This window comes from Salvelinus namaycush, chromosome 32 (assembly GCF_016432855.1).
Source record: "Salvelinus namaycush isolate Seneca chromosome 32, SaNama_1.0, whole genome shotgun sequence".
NCBI classification, from domain to species: domain Eukaryota; kingdom Metazoa; phylum Chordata; class Actinopteri; order Salmoniformes; family Salmonidae; genus Salvelinus; species Salvelinus namaycush.
In genome coordinates, this window is record NC_052338.1 from 25,661,949 (window position 1) to 25,667,995 (window position 6,047).

Below are 6,047 nucleotides of genomic sequence, written 5' to 3' on the forward strand. Positions count from 1 at the left end.
GAGTGTGTGCTCCTCCTCTTTAATCACTGACTCTCTCTCTGCCCTGTGTCTCTCTCATCACCCTCCCCCTATAGCGAACTTATTTTCAGGGCCACAACTACATATGAGGTCCGGACCTCGGTAATAATAAAAAAATGTTTTTAGGAACTCAGTCAGGGTCTCAACTTACTGTTGAGAGTTAGAATAGTAGAATAAACATGGTACAATTAGTTTAGTTTTCAATTAGCCCATGTCAATATATATTTTCTTAGAATGGGGTCCAATTCAATCAGATCCGCTTTAGCTGACATCTGCATAGGTGATGTTTTGACGGTGTCGGAGGTGGAACTGCGTTAGAGCTGTCAAATACACAAGCAGCTCCCGGCATTATATCTAAAGCGGAAATTGCCATTGGCTGCACTGAGACGCATTAAGAGAAATCGCATGCAGCCTTGTTTACAAGTTCGAACATTGGAATGTGCGATGTAATCTACACCTCGATTAGGCTGATAGAAATCCTCAGTTTTTAGTTTCATTTTCTATTTGAGCGTTGTTAATTCTACATAGCCTACACTTTCTTGTTCTGATTCTCTAATGTGAGTGGGGTGGGTGTGGCTTTGTGACAATGATCAAGAGAAACTGCTCACCGATTTGACAGCTCCAGCTCAGTTAAACATTAAACCCCATGGCAAAATGTGTAGAAATGTAGGAAATTAACTGTAACCTTGCAACAACAACAACAAAAAATCTGTCAAGCAAACTTTTTGTTAATAATTTTTTTTTTTTGCTAACAGATCCTTCTGTACTGTAGGTATTAAATTATAGTTTTTAATCCCGGTTCTGAGTTAATGTAAGTTAATGTATAGCAGCTAATGGTATAGCTAATAGGCTGTGTGTTCGTAGATCAACTGAGGTGAATGAAGCTACAGCAGCCATAATGATAATAATAATGATAATGGCTGGGGTCATTTTTGCTGTTCTCCAAATAGCATTTTAGAGTTTTTAAATTGTATAGAAATGCAGTAAATGAGCTTTAACTTTCTAAAAAATCGGACAAAAACTCAGACCCTGGTTACGGCCCTGCTCTGGACCTGTCTGTTGTTTGTGACCCTGACTTTGCCTACGTGCATCTACACATATAAAATCAAGAGCTTAAGACTAATAAGGTTATATCTGCCAAAAGAGGATTCTTGGATCATTGGCGTTAAAGTTCCGAACCCTCATTGGTTTGAATGGTGCCAGCAATTGTTATCTTGTATTCTTTTGAACTTAACAACATCAATTGGGGATATTTAGAGTACTCTATGGGTAGAGAACATTGAACAGAACAAGGCTACGTCAATATCTACATTTTGACAGAAATGCAGATAGAACCGTATAGTCTCAAGTTCTCGAAATGTCAAACAATGTGGGCTCAAAGGAAGAAATCAATCACACAATCAAAATAACGTTTCATGCTTTCTTATGCCATCCATTTCTTTTGAACATTGTGTTCTATGCATCACACATTTCCCCCAATGTGAAATTCTAATTTCCCCCAATGTGAAATCAATCTTAAACCAACATGATCTCACAAAGTCACTGCTATACACTCTTGTCTAGAACCTAAAAGGGTTCTTGGGCTGTCCCCATAGGAGCACCCTTTGAAGAACCCGTTTTGGTTCCAGATAGAACCCTTTTGGAACACAGAAGAGTTCCGCCTGGAACCAAAAAGGGTTCTCATATGGAACCCTTTTGGAACTGTTTTTTCTAAGAGTTTACCCTGTCTTAAACACACCAGTTAAACTGTGTTTTTGTTACCTGTGGAAGGTAACAAGATAACCCCACCCAGCCCCTCCCTTCCTATAAGTCTGAGAGAGGAGCAGCTGAGCAGCGGAGAATGGTTCATTGGTTCATTAGGCATGCCTCCTTAAGGTGTGTCAATGAGTGTCAGCCCCAGTGCTTAGAGGAAGGAGTGTGAGGGAGTATACAGGGGATACCCCAGGCTAAATATTCACTCTAACAACACAGTCAGGTTCAGGAACTAAGAATCAGCTCTACTGGCAGTCGTAAATAGGCCCCCTGCAGGCATCCTTTGTGACTATGTCTTGTGTGTATGAAAACGTATGGGTGTTTCTACACACACTATTGTATCCATTGTCAAGCAGAATGTGCTTTAAAACAGATCATAGGTTGATGCCTTGTTTCCTTTTACTAATGAAAGTTTGAGGCTGCAGAGGAAATGTTCCTACCCAATTAACCAGGTTGTTTAAGTAGATGCATATCAACGAGTCCAATGTGTACCTTGAGTATAATTTATTTTGTAGTCTTGGCATCCAAGCTACATCATCTAAAACTGATGAAAGTCATGTCTTATAAGATTTTCTCGTGTACCAGCTGGCAGGTGTGCAAACACCACTGACTTGGAGGTATTCATCCATCCCATAATCCTCAGCGCCTGCTTCTGGATCTGTGGGAAACATGAGACACCGTGATAGGGGCCAGCGAGATGAGACGCTAATGCTAGCCAATCAGAACACAGAACATCTGGAATCTGACTACAGGCAGTTCTGGCAAGCCTGACACAGAGATAGAGGTTGGAGGCAACATTGGAAAAGAAAAAGAAAAGTTTCAGCAAAATGGCCGACAGAAAGAATGAATGAGGGAATTCTCGATGTTAACTTATAGTAGGAGAGAATGTGGAGTTTAGACTGGAACTCTTTAGCTAATCAATTACATTAAAGTGATCAATTATGTGCTACAAGGGGATGAAAATCAGAAGGAGTTTTTCACCCATTCAAATGAAAGGGCAAAATCTATACTTTAATGTGGACATTCAATTCCCATCTGTGACCAACATGTACCACACCCGGGAATTAAACGCAATGTTTAGTTTTCATGGGTCAGAGAAATCTTCACATACTCCTCAAACACAGACGGGACATAGTTGAGTGATGACTGATTGTTGCATTAATGTTTGAAGGGAAACAGTTGGGAATCCTGGAGAGATCTTCAACTGTGTGATAAACTCTCTGGCCCTTAGGATACCTCACATTCCAGTGCTTTAGGCTGGACCAGACAACCACTATCCACTATCCAATAGAGACCTGGATTCAAATTCTATTTAAAATCTTTAAAATTCTTTCAGCGTTTGCTTTTGCTGCCTGGATGTGCCAGATGGGCGGGGTTTACTATTTTGGGACTATTCTATTGTTCCATTAAGCCAGGAAAGCCCAGATAAGGTATTTGAAATTATTTTAAATAGTATTTGAACACAAGTCTTATCCACTAGTCCTCTGAGAAAGACTTTAGTCTGAACAACTATCAAGACATGGTGACTCACTATTCGAATTTCACTATTGGTGAAAATCAATGTTAAGGTGCATTACCACCTATGGTGACTCACTATTCAAATTTCACTATTGGTGAAAATCAATGTTAAGGTGCATTACCACCTATGGTGACTCACTATTTGTATTTCACTATTGGTGAAAATCAATGTTAAGGTGCATTACCACCTATGGTGACTCACTATTCGAATTTCACTATTGGTGAAAGTCAATGTATAAGGCGCATTACCACTTATGGTGACTCACTATTCGTATTTCACTATTGGTGAAAGTCAATGTTTAAGACGCATTACCACCTATGGTGACTCATATACAGTACATTAGGTCTTGACTTAGTCCTTTATGAGCATCTCTTGATTCAACTACTGGTTGTTGATGCTTGATGTTCAGACGGGTCAAACACTACAAATAGATATCAACAGAACTCTTGTTCTAAGTACGACTCAAACGAGGAGTCATGGTTTTACACGTAGACCTGTAATTGTTGTCAACTCCAGTAGAGTCGTAGCCACCATTGTTGTGTCTGTCATAATGAAAAGATACTGGAGTCTTGCAGGCAGGGAGCATCTTTCATTTCATATTCATGGATGCAGGCTGGTCTCAAAGTAGTTCAAGATTTCCAGAGTCTCAGTCTGAGAACATGAGCCATGTTCAGCTGCAGTGCATTGGGCGTGCAGCCATCAACACATTTCATCCCAGCAGCACTCGCCCCTCCCCTCTCTGATCTCTCCTCTCCTTTCACTCAGGGAGAGAGAGTTGAGTGTGGGTTGTCTGGCTATTCCAGTGATGACTCATTTTTTTCTGGCACTGCTCAGGGAGGAGAGGGGAGGCCAATGGAGGAGGCCCATGGAAAAAGAAGAGCAGCGCTTCGGGCATTTTGAGGCAGACTAGGCTACATCACTAGCTAGATTAGGGCCCCAACACTCACTAAAGATTTAGCACATTAAAGATGTTGATATTATCTTACATTGAATAGTAAATACGTGGTTACTATAAAGACTGTCCTTTCCACATCAAAGTTGTGAAAGTCTATATATGTATATCATTTATGGAAGCTGCATACCCTGTAAAGTAAAACAGACTTAGTTTAATGTAGTTTGGAAAGAATCAAAAGTAGGCTATAAAGACTGTTCTCTCTGAGAAGAAGAGTGAATCACACATCACAGACACTCCAAAGACACACACTCCAACAATATGACTTTATACGTCTCCTTAGAGAAATGAGGGTCTACTTCGTATGGCTGTCGTGTTCAACTTCACCGGAGAGGAAAATGATTACAGTAACATCTATACAGATTCTTATATCAGAAATACTCATATGTTGTAACTTGATCTAACTAACCACAGTCGGCAACGGTTTGGCAGTTATATGTTTTACAAGTGTCGGCCCATATCCTGACTCTCTCTTGATGACATTCGTGGCCTTTCTCCAACCTGACAATATTCCACTTGTATTGTCATGTGCTGGTTTATTAATTGTGTTCATGTATTGATTCATGCATTTAAACCGTTATTCAACCAGAAGTCAAACAAGAACACAGTTATTTTTGCAACTAAGCAGATATCATTTACAAGATGCCCTATTTCCAATTAGGAATACCTCCTCTGATATCTGTGCTATCCCTAATAAGCCCAGGCAATGCTAACAATATAGGAAGATGTGGACCATGCACTGTAATGATGCCAACAGTCTTAAAACAGAGAAAATTAACTGAGGTTGAGTGTTGAGAGGCCAAGTGACTGAGAGAGGTACAGATTGCAATATTGAGGTAGTAATGTGACTACTGACATGTCTGGTCATGTGGCCATCTGAAATTAGATCCCTCTCACCTGCCCTTTGTATACTCCCATCTAAGCTTTCAACTACATCCATTTCATTCCATAGCAATGCACATGCTCTTCCTAAATACAGGGCTTAGTACCTTTTGAGTACCGGATCCACCAACACCTGTGTTATAATGTATTAATTCATTAACAGATGTGTTATAATTTATAGCAGCAAAACTCATATACTCTACTGTAATGAATGTTGCTTGGGGGTGATCTGTCATTAAACGTGGGATTTTATTCAATCAGATAGATATGTCAAATGTTTGGAAACTAAATGCTATTCATACATTTTCTGTTTGGATTAGATGAAATTGCTTTATTTTAGGTAGGAGTAATTTAGACCATTTAGGGAAGCTTTACAATGTTGTCAGGCAGGGAGAGGCCGTGTGTGAAGTCAGTTAAATGATTGTGCAAACAGTAAATAGTGATTATAATAAACAAAGCATAATTGAATTAAATAAAGTGAATACAGACGGCTTTTGTGGAAAATAAGTCAAATATAAGCTAAATCCGTGGTAAAGTACAACTTGAAGTACAAACAGACCACTTCGAAATGAAATGATTTATAAAAAAAGAAACATCTCTTGCATCCTCTCCCTGTATGACATTTACTTCTTTAAATCCTATTGAAAGAGATGCAAGGCCCCGGTGCCCATGCATTCCTGCGCGCACCCCACTGGACATATTACGCACCAGACCCGAGCCGGGCAATGCGCAAGGTGACAGTCGGATGCCCAACGCGCCCTCACTCAGCCCCGACGCACTGACTGAACTACTCTTTCCCTCTCGGCTACACGTCCAGTGAGATGAACCACCTTACAAAAATTCTGAAAAAAATGCAGGTCTTGCTCCTTTTAAAACGTCTACATTGTCCACGTCCTCAAGAATGGATCTAATTAAACCGTTGCA